At 43.0% G+C, this 19,539-nt stretch overlaps 1 protein-coding gene and 1 pseudogene across 3 annotated transcripts in view; one reads left to right on the top strand and one right to left on the bottom strand.

Annotated features, from left to right (window-relative positions):
- SND1 (staphylococcal nuclease and tudor domain containing 1) overlaps positions 1-19,539 on the bottom strand; it is a 427,993-nt gene that overhangs the window by 285,801 nt on the left and 122,653 nt on the right. The gene's annotated exons all lie outside the window — the stretch shown is intronic.
- On the top strand, positions 262-12,553 carry LOC308623017 (rhotekin-like; annotated as a pseudogene). Its single transcript has 2 exons — positions 262-11,099; positions 11,178-12,553. The product of its transcript is annotated as a rhotekin-like (transcript).

Here is a 19,539-nt window from a genome sequence, read left to right as displayed (position 1 = left end):
TGTTACCATAAATCCAGATCTCCATGGTTTATTTTAACTCTTGTACAAGTCCCCGTACTACAAAACCAGCAGGATATATGGTTAACAAAGGGTGGACAGAGAAATTGTTCCAAATGAGATTTTAAGTGAGTCATGCTCCGTAACCCAGACAATTTCATTTACTTATCTAACTGAACAATGTATTTTTTCCAAGAAGCCATTGCATATGCTTAAAATACAGTGATCATTTTAAAATGAAATTCAAGACAAAATGATATGGGTATGAAACAGAACATCCTTTACAGCTGCAGCTTGACCAAATTTAGCCTCAAAATTTAAAATTCAAATGTGGTGAAACCTTGGGTCTTGAAGTATAATCAAAGAAGGCAAACATTAGAGAAGAAGGAAAACACTGATGTCAACAAATCACAAAAAACTGGTGTGCCCCAGGCTTCAAGAAGCGTCCTGAAAACGTCCCTACCGTTTTTTAAAGACATCTTTCCTAATGCAAGCAGATATGAAAGTACAAAGCAAAATTGTCTTATTTTCTTCTGTACGTGCTTAGAAGGAAGACAAGAGGAAGATCCTGGGACTAAATAAACAGGCTGCACAGCTTGGATTATTAAGGCAGCCAGATCTTGTGCAATTTCAGTACCACCTAAATTCAATGATCTGTGCCACGAGTCAGATAATAGACAAATGTAAGTATCTAATACATATTGTTCTTAAACACTATCCAGTCAGCCACCATTAAATATCATTTTGCTAGCCTGTAAAATTGATATTTCATATCTAGGGAGTGCACAATGGATAACTTGGGAATGCATTCAAGGCTTTGGACACACATTTAAGGTTTTGCAAATAAACATTAAAAATCAATTCAACAGCAAGAATGCTAACTGAATTTCATGACTATCGAACATCTAGCAATTACAGTTACCCAGAAAGATACTGACTTGTTAAATTACTTTCAGGCCAAAAGGCTTCAATGGCTCAAGTTCCCCAGTGGTCACCATGGATGATATTTCTTAAAGAATGTCATCTCACCACTAATAAACTTATATAAAGGATTGTCTTTCTTTCCTCTTTGAAGAGCATGCATCAGAACACACAAGATGAATCAATATCATTTCTGTCTCTGTATAATCAGGAACCAACTCACAAAACTCAAGGAGTCATTAAACAATCTTGGGGAGGGCTCCACCTCTCACCGGTTTCCTCAGTGCTGTTCATCCTCCAACTAGCTTCCCCTGACTAACCCTTTCCTCCCTTCCACTGGTCCACTACAATGCCCTCCTTTAAGTCAGCCCCCTTGCATGACTACCAGATTTCTTCCGTTCTTTCCATTCTCACACTGCACTTCCAATATTCTACATTTCAATAAACAGAACCTTTAAAAATTTTTCCTGCTTCGTCCCCATCCTCACATTTCCAGCCTTTCTGTCAATTTCACTACATCCACGAGAGACTCAAAAACACAAGTCTGTAAAACTAGGGTTTGTGGTGAAGTTTTCCCCAGTTTTCAAAAAATGAAAAAAAGGGGACAGCAATAAGTCTGAATTTGACCAAATTTATTGTAAATTATTCCAGATTGAAGGACTGCTTATTATTCTTAAAAATACGTGTTACACACACACACACACACAATTACGTTTTGGGAATTCGTTTTTCATTCTTTTAAGGAATAATAATGTCAGAAGAGGTGTGGCACTTTTCTCAAGTTTTAAAACTGGAAGGATGAGTTAGTGTTCCAGAGACAGACACACACAAGATAAGCAGTAGGAAAGAATGGAGAGTTCAAAAAGGAGGTAAATGCTGCGTAAGGAGGCAGGGGAAAGTTCAGCCAGGGGCTACTGCTGTTTGCCAGGCAGAGGTGTTAACCTCTAGAACAGAGGAACGAAGAGAACTTTCTGGGAAGGGGACAGACGTGTTTGGAATTTTACAAAGACCACCTGAGCAGCAGTATGGAAAGACAGACTGAAGAGAGCGATATTTGAAACTGGGGCCCAAAAGTTTGTGCAATGATGGTTAAGACAAAGATTGAACTTCAACAGCAGGGGGAGGAGGAATTTTGAGACAGTATTCTAAAGCTTAAATCAGTTAATATGTATAAAGTGCCTAGGTCACTACAATATGACCCATACATAGAAGCTCAAGTCAGTACCTTTCTGTTCACTTTGTTTTCCTTATACCTAGGAATACCATCTGGATATGGTATAAATAGCCATATCTTTCATTAGCCATAAACACCTGAGAACCCAAGGTCTCAGTTTAACATGTTTTCTCTCCATACAACCAAAAAGGCAAAATAAAATAACTGGTGTTTGTGCCCACCTTCATGAAAACTGATTATCCAAATCCAAACTACAATCATGTTATGACATGACTAAAGTCATAACCAAACCAGGGAAAATTTAAGAAGTCTTCAAGGCAGAGCATAAAAAGATCTGGGCACAGTAGGTGCTCAATAAATACTTCATGACTGAGGATAAATTACTCTCATGAAATATCACATAAAGCAAAACAGCAAGGAGAGGCTCGGGCGAAGTCCAAGTTCAGCTACTACAAGAGTCCCCAGGAACATACAAGTATGCTTGGCCTACCACCACTCTCTTTAGAGGTGGTAACCTTGATTATGAACATGTTAAGAGCACTCAACCTCTCTAATAAGTACAAGCATATAAAAGCTAAAAATGGAAGGAAATTCGTCTCCTTATGACACCAAACAACTGTGCTTATAGCTGCTGTTAGTCTTTAACACAAACACTCATCAGGGGAAAAGGAGAATCACAACATTCTGCTAATCACTGTCTGATAACCAGTATCTTGTCAGTCAATGGGGAGAAGAAGCCAGTTCCTTTGGGCAAAAATTGTTCATATCTAATAAGGCTTCAAAAAATCTAAGAAGGTTGAAGTAGACAGAATAAGGATATTGAAGAGGTTAGGTAACAGCTGTCAGACTTCACTTCTGTAACAGCAGGCACATCTGCTTCAACGTCTGCTGGGAACAGGAACTCTACATATGTACTGGAAAGTGCTTCATGTGGGCCTCAGAAGGTGAGGTGATAACTGCCCTTTAAAGGAAAGAGAGCCAGAATTGATATCCCTCCCCAGTTTTCTATGAGCAGGGGCTTACCACCAGTCCCCATACCTCAGCAATATCTTTGTTGAATTAAACAAGGAAATTACTGTATAGTAATTTCATGTACATTACTATACTGCCCCAATGGGTCTCTTTCCTATTTAGCAAAAGCAGAAACTCTAAAGTCAAAAAGAGGAAGATCATGCCTCATCTGCTAGACAGTTCTAGTCCTCCGCATTTCCACAGCAAGTAAATATTATATAGCAGTTGAAAAACTCAGCGAACATGTTCATTGGCACTCCTCAGAAGTAGGGCAGACACTGCCCCTCGAGCTACACAAATGGTCAGAAGCCCCACTGTGCACAACCCACAATCATACCTGGTTTGCATAGGAGCAGTGGTCCAGGTGGGGTTTTAGTTACACTTTCTAACTTCCATACAACCTGAAGGACCTAACAGGCTGACTGAATTATGACTCTCTTGTCAAATTAAAAATCAGTACTTGGTACAGTAGCCAATTAAGTTCTATTTTCAGCAAACTAACAACCCATATCTGCCCCAAAGGATTGTAACCTATGACAGAATGAGGTTTAAATAGAAAAATAAGCCATCTTTAAACAGCTCGGAGAGCTTAACCTCAAAGGAACTGCATATCTCACCTGAAGACCAATACCATAATCAGAATGCAGGCACAAGAGTGCAGACCCATGTCAGGATGCAGGGTCCTAGTATTGGTTTTCAAACTCATACACATGTGTCACAAAAACTACTACTCTGATTAAGATCCTTCTAAATTAACTTCCCTTTTCTCCCTGGAAAACAATCAGACCCCAATGGTAATCATTGTCAACAACCATAAAGGAGGTCAGTGTGTTTAAGTTAATCTCCCTGGCCTGGGAAAGGCAATCAAGAAACAACAGGAGGGCTTCCCTGATGGCGCAGTGGTTGAGAGTCCGCCTACCAATGCAGGGGACATGGGTTCGTGCCCCAGTCTGGGAAGATCCCACATGCCGTGGAGCGGCTGGGCCCGTGAGCCATGGATGCTGAGCCTGCATGTCCGGAGCCTGTGCTTTACAACAGGGGAGGCCACAACGGTGAGAGGCCCGCGTACCGCAAAAAAAAAAAAAAGAAAAGAAACAACAGGAAATCAGACAGGTAAATAAGGTATTGACTGTTACTTAGGATCCTGCCAGGCAGGGCATGAAACTATTCTCTGCCTCCTTGACAAAAGATGTGCAGCCTTGAGGAGACACAGATATCATAGCTTGATCACAAAGGTACCTGAAAGAAAATGCTAAGAGTTTTGTGGGAACTTGTCTTAAGTGGAAATGGGAATCTGGACTTGGCTCTGCAAATAATTCTCTAATTTCAGTATCTTGGGTTTCCCCTCTATGAAATGGTTATTGTGAATAAGCCAGGTAATTATCATCATGTGTTTTATGAGATTACAAACCTAAACATACTTTGAATATTTTCATAATTATTAGAATGACATTGCATTATGATTTCTCTTACTTTAATTATTAGTAAGAGAAAGGAAAGCCCTATCAAATATATAAGCATCTGGCTAATCTGCTCTAGGGCTAGCCAAAAGTCATTCCTGGGATAAACAGAAGGACTTAGAAGTCAAATCATGAAACAAGGTTCCGACTCCGATCTCTATTCCAAATGAAAACTTCAGAAGAACAAAAGTTTTCTTCCTTTCTTAATTCCTATGGAACCACAAATGCTGCTATTCCTTCTGCCCTAGCAACTTGGTATAACTGTAATGAGTTACAATTAAAAAGGAAATTAAATATCATAGGCAGTAATAAACCAGCTTCCATTTTTCTTGATGTATAGTTCAATTATATTAATTAGTATACTGAAGGGGGAAGAAGGCAGGATCATTGCCACATGGTATAAGCAAGCTTCATTAAGACCAACCTACCTCACTTATGAGGAATGTATAGAAATGTAAGTGCAGAAGCATTGTTTCTATGGGGACCTAATCGGTCTTATCATTTTCCCGAATTATAAGCCATAGAGTCACAGGGCCTGTGGGTTGAAAGGGAACTTAAAAGTGTACCTCTAGCCTCCTATGCACTGTCAAATCCCCTCCACAATATTCCTACCATCTTGTTATTCAGCTCATGTGTCAAGGCCTTCGATGAAATGAAACTAACTTCCTGGGACAGCCCACTCTCTCTCACTGAACACCTTTCTTAGAAAGTTCTTTTTTCATATTAAGCTAAAACGTTTCCCTATAACTGGTTCTAGTTTTACTCCTTAATGTCCAACTCACTGCTGTTCTGGCAAAATCTTCCATTGGTGGGACTATCCCCTCTAGCACTTTTGGCCCCTACCCAGTAAAAGTGTCCCCCAGTGATGTGCACCAAGGCAATGTCTGTACACATTTCCAACTTCCCACCATTAATAACCACTCTAAAAGTATTATAGAAGGAACTCTGGAAATTTAGGCCACATCATGGGACTTTCGAAGTTTGGCCCTTTTCGCCAGGAAATGGGGAGCTTTTTAAAAAGTTGAGGATAAGGAGAGCGACAGAATCAGAGGTATGTTTCAGGAAGATTAACATAGCAGCCATATATAGAACTGGATTAGATGGGGGACAATTGGAGAGAAGGAGGCCAGGTAGGAGGCCATTACGGTGTTAGAGGAAAGATGTAATTAGGACCAGAACTACTCACAAGGTGCTCTGGTCAACAGCACACTGTCCAAACCAATTTTAAATGACTCCAATCACCACGTAGCCCTAGCCTTCATGATGTACGCTAGCGTAATGCGTCACTACCATTCAAATCAGAGAACAGTCTTCTTCATGTGCTGCAACAATCCCCCGCATGGTGTGAAGCTGAGCTAAGGGTTTTTTGCATAGAATATTTAATATGCAAGTATGCAGGTGGGTACCCTGCCTTATTACATATGGGCTAATTAGGAAGCACAGTATTTGTAAGGCATTAGCATAACAAATCAACTTAAAATGACACTTGAGAATAGGCCATTCAAAGTGAAAGCCGAGATTATAAATCTAAGTCTTTCAACAGGGAAAAAAACCCACCTGACCTAAGGGAAGCAGGCAGCTCTCAGCTAGATGGATGTGCAAAATGAAGTCAGAGGCACCTTATCTGGGGATCCAAAGTGAGCCGGGGCTACTAAAGAAGCTTGACTGACAAGAACAATTACTAACTACATAATATTTGAATATATAATACATAAGGCACGATATGATTCCCATTTAATATTCACAAAGACTAAGATTTCAACAGTATCATCATTTTACAGATAAGAAAACCAGAGCTCAAAGGTCCTGAATAACTCACCCAAGGTTAGTCATTACCAAGTCACAGACTTGAAAAAGTCTTGAAACCCAGGTCACTCTGACTGCAAACTGTCCTCTTGCTATAGCATTCAATTCAGAAATTATTTTAACAAGATAAGAAGAACAAGGCAAACGATCTGAAGACACACGTAAAAGGGACTGTCAAGAAGGTGGACAAACATGACCAGTTTGGGTCAAGAAACCCTACACGGAGGGTAAGGGGCGGAGTGTAACATCAAGGGCCAACTACTGAGAGGCCGACAGAGCTACGAGGCTGAGCAAGAGAGGCTACAAGCAAAGGAAGGTATCCAATACCTTTTTTCAGCAAGGTCTCTGGGGTACAGACAGTGGACAACAAAAACAGTGTCTTTCTTCTCTCGTGAAACATAGGAAGGCTCATCATGTGTTCTGCGAGAGTCAAAAATGTCTATCATATGGCAGAAAAATTGCAAAAGTCAACCAATTTTCTTCCGTAAGCTGACAAATATATTGGGCTTTCCCTTTCACCACCTTGAAATACATTCTACTCTGGAGTATACCGTGGTTATGCCTTTTTGAAGTCAAGAAACGTAAGACCCAATATCATCCAGTATGGCAGCTATGCTTTTCTTACTGCCCATTCCTGTCACTGTCCCCAAGCATGGACAGCCAAACTTGCTCTTCCAAGTATCCTAGTCAGCAGGTAGAGTACAGACACCCAAGTCTGTGTTACAGGCTAAAAGAATATCAATTCCAAAGCGGTTTTCTCTGCCAAACCCTCCCCTAGGTCAATCAAACTTTACCAGCTCTTCCTTAGAGCTCTTCAGCATTTATTTCTACTAACTGCACGATGGTATTTTGCATATAATGTTGAAGTATCATTCTAACAATATGGTTTTTCCCTAAGTTCAATCCCCCTTCTGCCACATGAAGGCCGTACTTCGTCTTTATAGGAAAGTGTTTCCACTTGTTATTGGCAGGTGTTGAGAGGGTGGCGAGGAGGTGTAGTGACGGCCTTGATGCTAAAACAAAGCTGCAATGACTGGGACTTTCCTCTTAACAAGCTGGGTCACTGGATATAACATCTTAAGAGTTACAAAATTCACTATTTGTGAACAAGGATAAGAAGGGGCCTACCGGCTAAAAATCAGGAGGTGAGCATGTGGAAGACTAAAGAAGAAATGTATCCAAATTCAAGGTTGACAAAAGAGTAAGAATGTGCTTTGCCTGAACCCACAAATCCCAAAGGATAAAGGGCAGGCACATTCTTAAAACTCATCTGCCCCTGAGCAGACATTGCTGTTCTGAGCTAGAGTAAAACGGAGCTGTGTTCGAATAAGCACCAGTGTGGAAGTGACTGCCACCCCAGCATCCTCTTTCTTGTGGTCTGGCCATAAACGTCTTGAACCCTTGATTTTAAGAAATACCTACTGTTTCAGACTACCCACTGCACTTAGATGTCTAAAGGGCACAGTGACACAGGCTCTCCCCTTAATTTCCTCACTATACCCATATATACAAGTAATACTACTTTCACACATTTTACTTAACCCTTATAATTATAGGCCTTTGCTACATTATGCCCAAGAAAGTGAAGACTAGGAGGATAATGATGTGCTGGGTCATAGGAATATTTTATAAGAAGATTCTTATTTTGCCCAGGAAACCACATACTGCATAGTCTGACCTCCAGGACACAAAAATTCAAACACACTCCACATCTTCTGTTTAAACATCACTGCCCCATATATTTCCCATCTTTTTAAAAACCACCACCACCGCCACTGAATCTTAAACAAGAAATGTAAGTTGTTCGTTTCCACAGATTATCAAAGTTGGCACATAAAAATCATGAGGAAAACTGGCAGATTCGTTTATTTGGGCAATTTCAAAAGTTACCCCTTGCTTTTGAAGATCAACCCAAATAAATGAATTATTCAGACTCCATTAACTTTTGCCCTAAAACAACGGGACAGAGGCCAATGAGATGATGATTTTACGACAGTTTGGCCAAAAGATAAAATGGTCAATATAAATTTATGGGCTGATTAGAAAGTAGAGTTAGAAATACCTGTTCATTATATAGACCAGTAAATTTCTATTAAGATGATACAGAATGGGACTTCCCTGGTGGCGCAGTGGTTGAGAATCCGCCTGCCAATACAGGGGACATGGGTTCAATCCCTGGGCCAGGAAGATCCCACATGCTGCAGAGCAACTAAGCCCGAGAGCCACAACTACTGAGCCCACGTGCTTCAACTACTGAAGCCCACACGCCTAGAGCCCGTGCTCCACAACAAGAGAAGCCACCGCAATGGAAGCCCGCGCACCACAACGAAGAGTAGCCCCTGCTCGCCACAACTAGAGAAAGCCCATGCACAGCAACGAAGACCCAACACAGCCAAAAATTAAAAAACAGAGTTGAGTCCTTTAAAAAATAAAAAAGATACAGATTATAATCCTAACAACGTTCAGTTTCCTACAAAAAAAATATTTCTAGTTTCAAAGGAAAAGTGAACCAGTAATGGGAACACTTGTATTGCATCACTCAAGGCTTACACAGGGTACCAGTGGCATGTTGTTCATACTTGAAGGTCAGTACACTAAGTAGAGTTCTTCCTGCCTACTGTCCTGTGCTCTGTGATTTTTTTTTAACTGTTTTTCACCTTGAACAAATGTACAGTTTTCTAGCTGTTGATCCTTCTTTAATTTTTGTAATTCTACACTGCAGTCGAGACTCAAACTGGGGTATAACATGAGAATAAATTTATTTTACTCTTCAAACTTTAGTAGCTGCCCCTCCTTAGCAGCAGCATCCTGGGAAAATTTAATCAAACTATCTGTGCCTCAGTTTCCTCATCTATAACCGGGGAGCGTAAATCCCTTCAGTCACATACTGTTACGAGGATTAGATCTACAGCAACTGTCAAGGACTTAGAAGCAGCATTTAGCACAGTGGGAGCCATCAACAAATATTTGTTACTGCTATTAAAACCTAAGCCACTCGAGAGTTCCAAGTAGCAGCAGCTAGCAACTTGAGGAAACGTGCACATGCCTTCTAACAACAGAACCAACGCTCAGGGCCATTCCAGCCAGAGCTTCACACCTCATGGAGGGCCCACCAATGTCCATGTTAAAGCCAATTTTCACTTCAGGTATGATTAATCTTCTGGATTAAAAAAACAACACGAGTGTTTTCTCACCAAGAAGTTCTTGAAGTTCGGTAGGGCTTCCAGAATATCTGTATGACTGTTTCAAAGCAGCAGCTTGCGGAATGAAAAACCAGGGTTTCAACAGTTTTAAAAGTACGGTTTGAGTCGAGGGACAGAAGCCTAGGAGACACGGCAGAGCCGGGCAGCGTGGAGAGTGCTGAGGGCAGGCAGAAGCACGGGACCGCCAGCATGTTCTCCGGAAACCACCGGAGCCGGGTCACCGCGGCCAGCGGCTCCGCCCTGGAGATGGAGTTCAAACGCACCGCTGCTGGCTCAGCCTCTTCTGCGACCCACCGGAGGACACAGTCGCAAAGAACGCTACACCATGAGACCCGGATGAGGGAAGGGGCCCGCCAGCTGCCGGTGGCCTGCTCCCACCCAGAGCGTGCTGGCGTACAACAGCCGCACCCCCGGCTACACGGGCGAGCTGCAGCGGCGCGAGGACGCGCAGGTGCTGAGGAAGACAGGCCAGCGGCCTCCTACCAGCGGGCCACCTGCTGAGCGCTCCCCCTGCCGCGGCCAGGTCTGCATTTCTGACCTCCGGATTCCACTCATGTGGAAGGACACAGAAGATTTCAAGAACGAAGGCGAGCTGCACCGTCGGGCTGTGTTCTTGCTGCTGCAGATCGGGGAATGCACTCAGGACACGGAGGTGATCCTGGTGGACGGGACCCTCACAGCCATCTCCTTTCACAACGAGGTGCTCTTTGCCGAGGCAGGGCCAGACTCTGAACTGCGGCTGGAGCTATATGGGGCCTGCCTGGAAGAGGAGGGGGCCCTGGCGGGGGGCCCCCATGAGGCTTGCCACCAAGCTCAGCAGCTCCCTGGGCTGCTCCTCGGGGAGGCGTGTGCGGGCGTCGCTGGAGACAGCTAGGGGCTCGGGAAGCAGTCCCATCTCGCTCCGCACCCCAGCTGTTGGTGGTCCTCGTTACCACCTCTCGGCTCGTACCACTCTCGCCCGGGCAGCAGTGCAGGACGGGCTCCACACACGTGACCTCACCTTCACCAGTCATAAGGAGAACCCCGCCTGGCTGCCCCTTGATGGGAGCGTGCGTTGCTGTCTGGTGGCTCAGCCTTTCTGCATGACTCAGCCTACTGCAAGTGGCACCCTCAGAGCGCAGCAGGCTGGGGAGCTGCAGGACTGGGTGCGAGTGCATGGAGTCTTGAGAGGCACAAACAGCTTCTGTTACCGTCAACCTGAAGACACAGACACTGCGGAGGAGCCGCTGTTTACTGTGATCAACAAGGAGACTCCAGTCCGGGCAGGGGAGCTGGACCAGGCAGTGGGCCGGCCCTTCACCCTGAGCATCAGTAACCAGTATGGGGAGGATGAGGTGACACACACGCTTCCAGCAGAGAGTCGGGGAGCCCTGCAGAGCTGGACGGAAGCTCTGTGGCGGCTTTTCTTTGACATGAGCCAGTGGAAGCAGTGCCGTGATGACATAATGAAAATTGAAACCCCCGCTCCTCAGAAACCACTCCAATCACTGGCCAAGCAGGGATCCTGGTACCATGAGATGGTGACAGGTGATGCTCAGGGCTGAATAGGTCTGGGGCCTAAGCTCTGACTAGCCTCCTCCCCTCAATCCCTTCCTGGTGCCACAGCTATTGAGCTGCTGGATGACATCACACCGGTGACAGACAGCCTGGCCCAGCTGGAGGGCACGAGGCTGGAGATGCCCCCAGCCTGCCCTGCCTGGCCCCTGCTCCCCTGCTTCAGTGGCCCCAACCCCAGCCCAGACCCATTCCCTGCCCTGGAGGAGACGCGGAACGGTCTCCCTGGATGCTGTCCCCCAGACCACTCCCCTGGGGCTTCTCGCTCGGTTGCCCCTCTCCCCCCGAAGCGGTCCCCACCGTCCAGAGGCCTCTGCAGCAAAGGCCCACCCCACACTTGGCTCCAGTCACCAGTGTGAGATGGTGTGCTGGCAACAGGATCTGGCCAGAAGAGGAGGTGGTCTGTGTGCAGCTGGGCTCTGGATTCGGTGCTGTTTGTAGCAGGTTGGCCAGCTTGGCTTCCCCTTCCTCTGCTGGACTGGGGATAGGCTGGGGAGGGGCAGCAGAAGCCCCTTTTAAGCTGTGGTTGCCATGGTGCTGGCTGGGACCCCCTAAACCATTCCTGGGAGAAAACTGGAACCAACACTGCCCTACCTCCCGGCACTAACCAGCTTTGAGGATGGCACTGAAGAGCCCTGGGAGGGAACGCACCTCCCTTGTGACTCCCACATGGACCATTAAAGTTATTTAACATCAAAAAAAAAAAAAAAAAGTATGGTTTGAGTTGGGCTGGAATGAGTTGGCACACCAATATCTCCTCTGTCAGAAGAGCTGGTTTCTAAAAAGCACTTTGGTTAGTTCACCAAGGCATTGGTGCCAATAAACTTCCCGTTGTATCTCACAACTAAGCATTAAACAAATAAATGGGGCATAGGATGGAGAAAGATTTACGATTTAAGCCCACCTGAGGAAAGACAATTTATGAAATAAAATGATCAGTGTTCTAGAATTAAATAGTTTTACAAAATAAAATGTACTGAAAAATATCTAAATATAGAAAAATAAACAAATAGTAAAAAAAAAAAAACCATCTGAAAGTCATGCAAGAAGATACACATATAGAGCCAATAAACTAATTCTACTTTTAAAGTAATCAAAGATGAATGGTTTACATGAAGGGAAATCAAATGTAAATTACCTGAAAAACACATTCTTACTAGTAATCTTTATGCAGATGGAAACTCTAAAGTCCAGTTAATCTAGGAAAACAAAAATAGTGACGAAACAAAAACTCAATTATATGTAGGAAAGTTTAAATATTTATGTGGTACAGTCTGAAAATTCGCTTATATACCTTTTTTTTTTCAGTATGCGGGCCTCTCACTGCTGTGGCCTCTCCCGCTGCGGAGCACAGGCTCTGGACACGCAGGCCCAGCGGCCACGGCCCACGGGCCCAGCCGCTCCGCGGCATGTGGGATCCTCCCGGACCGGGGCACGAACCCATGTCCCCTGCATCGGCAGGCGGACTCCCAACCACTGCGCCACCAGGGAAGCCCTCGCTTATATACCTTTAACCTATTAACTCATTTTGTGGATATAGTTCTAAAATAAATAATCCTAAATAGGAAAAAAAAAAGTAAATGTTTAATGCTATTAAGAAAAAAAGAAATCTAGAACATGGACATAACTAGAAAATAGTATATTTGCTTAATGGAATATATGTGTGTTTAAAATTAAAAGTGCCATAATTCAAGAAAAATGTGCAACTTCCATTTCCAACAAAGATGAAACAAGGACCAAATCCACCGTCCTGCATAAAATCAAAAAAACCACAAACATTTTGAAACATGGTTTTCAGTAAGATAGGTAACAGGCAACAGAGAACAGTGATCCCTAAGAGACAGGACACAAATAAGCCCTACAACTGCTTACTGCCTAGAGTTTCTAGTGGGAATGGACAAGGGTTTGGGGGAGACCAAGCCCGCTAGAGCTCTTGGCACAAAGGACCAGGGTGGAGAGAGCAGCACAGAGAGATGACTTCTGAGATGCGCACAGGCCCTCTCTTGAGCACAGTACTGAGCAGCCCAGAGTGTGCTTCCACCTGAGGCCAGAGGAAGAACCATGGGAAAGCATTAGAAGCAACAGTGCCTACCATCATAATGACCCAACCATTATACTCCAGGGTATTTATCCAGGAGACAAGAAAATATATATCCATACAAAGACTTGTATACAAATGTTCATCAAAGCTTTATATATAAAGAGCCAAAAATTGGAGGCAACTGGAAACAGCCCAAATGACCACCAGAGGTAAATGGATGGCTAAACCATGGTATATCCATACAGTGGAATACTACTCAGCAACAGAAAGGATGAAGTATTGATACAGACCACAACACAGATGAATCTCAGATAATTAGACTGAGTGAAGGAAGCCAGATTAACAAGAGTAGATACTATATGATTCCATTTATATAAGCTCTAGAAAATGAAACTTACCTATAATGAGAGAAAGTAGATCAATGGCTTGGGGTTACATGGGAAGGGATAGAACAGGGCACAAGGAAACTCTGGGTAGTAATGAGTATGTTCACTATCTTGACTGTAGTGATGGTTTCATGGATATATATACATTTCTCAAAGCTTTCCAAATTGCACACTTTAAAAATGTGCAGTTTTCCTTCATATCCATTATGTCCCAATAAAGCTGTTTGTAAAAACAGACAAAACGTTGGGATTTCCCTGGTGGCGCAGTGGTTAAGAACCCGCCTGCCAACGCAGAGGACATGGGTTCGAGCCCTGATCCGGGAAGATCCCACATGCCACGGAGCAATTAAGCCCGTGCGCCACAACTACTGAGCCTGTGCTCTAGAGCCCGCGAGTCACAACTACTGAGCCCACATGCTGCAACTACTGAAGCCCGCGTGCCCTAGAGCCCGTACTCCTCAACAAGAGAAGCCACCACAATGAGAAGCCCGTGCACCACAAGGAAGGGTAGCCCCGCTCACTGCAAGGAGAGAAAGCCTATGCGCAGTAATGAAGACCCAACACAGCCAAAAATAAATTCAAAAAACAGACAAAACATGGTTTCATGAACAGTTATAAATATCAGAATACAAACTAACACGTATACATTGGCCACCATCATATGATTAGAGAGATCTACATAAATGAAGTTTGTTAATGTCTTTGGAGTTTTTACTTTTGTAAAAATTTACACCCACTGAGTTTATCTAAACGGCCATTCTTATTTTCTAGAAACAAGAGCTGGGAGACAGTTTGCCCATGATCATATGAAAAGGTCACACAAAAGAAACAGACCACACAACTCATAAGATGCCAATCTCTGTTCTACATTACATTCTACACACTTATAGAATAACAAGATTATTGGGAAAGAGACAGATAGCTCCTTCAGAAGAGTTGTAAACCAGGGAAACTAGAGCAATTTCACTAGGGTACCCAGGGTGTTCCCAGGGGTGAAGCATGAAGGGAAACCCTGTACACAGGTGAGACGACAAGGTGTGGAAATTAGCCCAGTCTCAGCATTCAAAGCAACCTTTCAAAAATCCAAGTTAACATGCCTTGACATACTTGATGTTCACTTAAAAGCCGATTGTGTGGTTTTTGTTCAAAAAAAAGGGAAAGCCATTTTTCATCACAAGACATAAAATGTTTAAAGAAAAGGAGAGGGAGCCGCAGCTATGCATTACCTAGGGCTACCATAGAAAATTACCAGACACTGATGGCTTCGAACAACACGAACTTACTCTCTCCCAGTTAAGAGCCCAAAGTACAAAACTCAAGAGTGTTGGCAGGGCCATGCTCTCTCTGAAGGCTCTAGGGCAGCCTCTTTCCAGCTTCTGGTGGTGGCCAGCAATCCCTGGCAATGCTCAGCTTACAGCTGTATCACTCCAATCTCTGTCTCTGTCACAGGGCCTTGTTGCATCTGTGTGCACCTGATCCTCTCATGAGGACACCAGGGATTGGATTTAGGGCCCAGCCTCATCAGGTATGACCTCCTCCTAACTGATTATCTGGAAGTAAGGTCTTCACAGATCTTATGTCATAGTCATAGGTTCTTAGTGTTACAACTTTAACATATCTTTTGGGGGGTTTCACAACTCAACCCACAATAGGGGGACAAATACCTAACATAGTAAAATTCTCTTCAAGGAGACAATAACAAAGGAGAGTGAGATTTCAGTTAATGTATTAAGTAATATTTTCACTTCTAAATAAACAGCTGTGGCCATTTCACATTGAATCAAAACACCTCAAAATGGCTAACAAAATGCAAAAATTGGCTTTCTTTTCTTTTTCCAATTTGAAAATTATATTTGCAACAAACATCCCTGACCCATAACTCCCTCTGATTAATAATATTTTCATTAACAAATATACTGCACGAATTTGGGGGGCTGAGATTTTTTTTTTTTTAAACAACCAGAAAGGAGATTTTAAAAAAAGTTTAAGTCAGATGTTAATTTGCTTGTAAGGGGTCTTGTCCTTTCAAGCCATCATCATAAAGGCGTTTTATGATCTTTAATATAATGTGTATGTACTGGTACACTTAATTTACACTTATGCACAACACTATTGTTACAGTGTACACATATATTCTTATAGAGCTAAGAGTAAATGATTTTTTTCTTTTTTTTTTTTTTTGTGGTACGTGGGCCTCTCACTGTTGTGGCCTCTCCCGTTGCGGAGCACAGGCTCCGGACGCGCAGGCTCAGCGGCCATGGCTCACGGGCCTAGCCGCTCCACGGCATGTGCGATCTTCCCGGACCGGGACACGAACCCATGTCCCCTGCATCGGCAGGCGGACTCCCAACCACTGTGCCACCAGGGAAGCCCCCAAGAGTAAATGATTTAACCGCAGCTCAAACATTCTTTTCTGCTAGTTGTCTAATGTGTACCAACCATATAAGCTTAGCATAATTCTGAACATAATAAAAATTTGATTCCTATCCTCTAATTTATAATTGAAAAAAGTTTCACTGTTAAATAGTAAAATGTATTAACTGAAACTGATTAAACCCATCATATCACTAAGGAAGAAACTGAAGACTAAGATACAAGTCACCTGATATTCAAATGACCTCTCAGAGATGGACAGATGACAGAGGGTTCATTCTGCTTTCAAAGCATATGTCTCTGGTTCATATGCTTTGCTTGCCAGACAGTGCCTAGAGATGTCTGTTTAGTATACTACTTGGTAATTAAAAAGAGGAAAACTACATGCTTCATAACCTGCTTATTTTTAGGCAGCATGTAAACAGCAGTATCAAAACAGCCCCCATACATACCTTTTAAACATTTGCCAGCATTGTGGCAGCACAGAATAGGAACTGGGGGGATAATTTTTTGATGATTTCTAATGATAAGCAAAATATGGTTAATGTTTTAGGAGTGGATCTAGATCTGGTATAAGCAGACACCAGATCTGATACAGTCCATTTTTTCCTATCATAAGAATTACCATCAATAATGGAAAATACCTAAAAACATTACACCATGTTTTAAAGACATACATAGAGAGGCCTCTCTAGAACTGAGGTCAAAGGCCACTACGTACAGTAAAGATTTTGCAAGCACAGGAAAATATTCTTACGGAATGGGTGAGGAAATACCAAACCTTTGTACACATGGAAAAGTATCATGCATCTGAGATACTTAAATCTAATTCTGACAAGTGAGAAAAGTCCCCTCAAGGTCTAAGTCTCTAAGATTCAAGGACACAGCTACCTCTCTTACCTTCTCTTGGTGAAGGTAAACAGCATTAAATCTAAATGAGTTTTCACTGAAATATATGCTCCGCTCCACTCGCCTCCTCTCACGTCCCTCCTGCATTGATTATATTTGTGAAGACTATGCTTCCAGTGCATTTAAATTAGACACCATCTTTCCCATCACCTACAATTCTCAAATGTCACATAAACTCTGAAGTGTTACATAAATTATCCAGTGGGTAGGAAACCACCAATGATGAACAATGAATAACACATCTTTTGAAGCAAATGGCCATGCCAGAACCAGAAGAACTCAGGTGTTCTAAATATACTAAGCAATTTACCAAGTCAATAGAAATAGAGAGGACAGTGGGGATGAGAACCAAATAAATATGATAGCTCTACTATGCACCATTAATTCAATCTAAGATGCCACTTATTTTAAGACGCATTATTTTATACTCCATTAAAAATAAAGCCGTCAGGGCTTCCCTAGTGACGCAGTGGTTGAGAGTCTGCCTGCCTATGCAGGGGACACGGGCTCGTGCCCCGGTCCGGGAGGATACCACATGCCACGGAGCGGCTGGGCCCGTGAGCCATGGCCGCTGAGCCTGCGCGTCCGGAGCCTGTGCTCTGCGATGGGAGAGGCCACAACAGTGAGAGGCCCGCGTACCACAAAAAAAACAATAATTAAAAAAAATACAGCCGTCAGTTATGACTAGAAGTTTTGTCCTGAAACCAGATGTTAAAATTTGCGGATGGGAGAGATACATCTTTTAAGAATTAAGGAAATGTGGTATGTTTCCAATAAGGGCAAGTATTGGCAAATACTACCTCACAGCTATTCCTACCTCGAATGTTCACTATGTATCATTCATATCAATTATAATCACTCGACCAGCAAGTGGACCTCAAATAGTTAAGACTATATTGTGTCAACCATATAGAAAAGAACATAGAAGGCGCTCAACTAGCTTACAGCTTGGCCAAACATCACCCATCCAAATCACTTCCACCAATCTAGGGAAAATAAACTCATATTTGGTCCTTTGGGAAACCAATAGCATGTGGATGCCAAGTATTACCCTTGTGGCCCCCAAGCTGATCATTTTCTTTGCATTAACTCAGGGTGAATAATGATCAAAAGGCAGCTGGCAGAGAGACAGCCTACAGCTCTGTTTGATGCACAATCCTGTGACGACATTATTAGCAAGAACTATTTCTCTTGCACCAAAATACTGAGTCCAGATGTCAACCTGGTGCCTGGAAAATATGCTGCACAGTGACAGCTGTTTGATGCTTCCATGCTGAATAGCTGCATTCTGAGCAGACACATCCTTTAACCAATGAGATATCAGTGTATTCATAAAGAAAACATTACCAAAAAGAACTCTGGCCACCAAAATTAAATTAGCACACACTTCTTTTTTAATCTGCTTAAGTCATAATAAATAAGGGGCAGTTTTGCAGAAAGATGATAAAGGGACTACTGCATTTTATGTAATTAAGCAATAAGCATATAGAAGCAATTAAGTGTAGAGCATGAAATAGCAATAAGCATTCAGCACAACACAAATTACTCAACACATTCATTTCACCACACTTTTTTTTTTTTTAATAGAAAGAACTGGTGACCTAGATAAAGCACTGAATTGAAAAATCAAAAGAATTCAAACAGCAAGATGTAGTGGTTAACGTACAGCCCTTGAGCCAGGCCTGGAGCCTATTCCCAAGGGTTCCACTTGCCAGCTGTTTGACCTTGCACAAGCAACCTGACCTCTCTTTCCAAGCACAGTTTCCTCACATGCAAAATAAAGGTAATAAAACCCTCACCTCACAGGACCTTGGCTTTGTGAGGAATGAATTAGATAATGCAGGAAAACGCTTACCCAGTGCCTGGCACAGGGAAAAGGGTACAAAATCGTATGTGCTCTTTATCATTAGTACCAGTTATAACACTATCAAGCCATGTATTTCCCAACCCTCAAGCATCTTTCTTGCTCTGAATTTCACTAGTTCTTTGCTTCTGCGCCTCTAACACTTTTATTCTACCTTTGCATTGTCTTCATTTGTATCACCTTGACTCAACCCACGCCATCAACATCTTTGAACGTCCCTCCCCCTCAGTAACTAATATGACATCAAAAAGTTCTATAGCGCTGATAAAGAAATATCTGGGCAATGAATGAATGAAGCGTAAGTGAAATAATTCTGTGGGCTTGAGACCTCATATCCGCTGCCTGGCATCCTGCACTCTGACGAAGGTGAGTGGCACAAAGCTGGGAGGCGAGGAGGGCCAGCGGCAGCAAGAGGTCCGAAAGCATTTCCATTTCCCTCCATTCAGAAGGTGCCTCTACAGAAATGCTTCCGCTCAAAGGAGACACTAATGTGCTTTTGTGGAATTCTGCCAGTCTGACCCATAAATATCCTTATCAGGGAGAGTCAAGAACTATTTAATTCATTACAGGCTGAGAGTTTAAAAAGCAAGAGAGGATTAAGCAATGCACACACCAGTGGTGAGCTACAAAAGGGCACTGTTCCAGTTAATACAGCTGCCTCTGCAGTGGAAGAGGAATAGAGAAGATGCAAGATACATTCATATGGAATTCACATTAAAATATATACACACATATATACAAAGAAAGATTTAAAAAAAAGTCTGCCAACATTAAGTAAAAAAGGAAAGACATTTCAAAGAACCCTCTCGGTAACAAGATGCATGGAATGAATAGAGCTGG

The sequence above is a fragment of the Mesoplodon bidens genome (genome assembly GCF_964165515.1).
Source record: "Mesoplodon bidens genome assembly, chromosome: 9".
In the NCBI taxonomy this organism is placed as follows: Eukaryota; Metazoa; Chordata; class Mammalia; order Artiodactyla; family Ziphiidae; genus Mesoplodon; species Mesoplodon bidens.
Note: the sequence above shows the minus strand (reverse complement) of the source record. Positions and strands in the feature narration are given on the sequence as shown.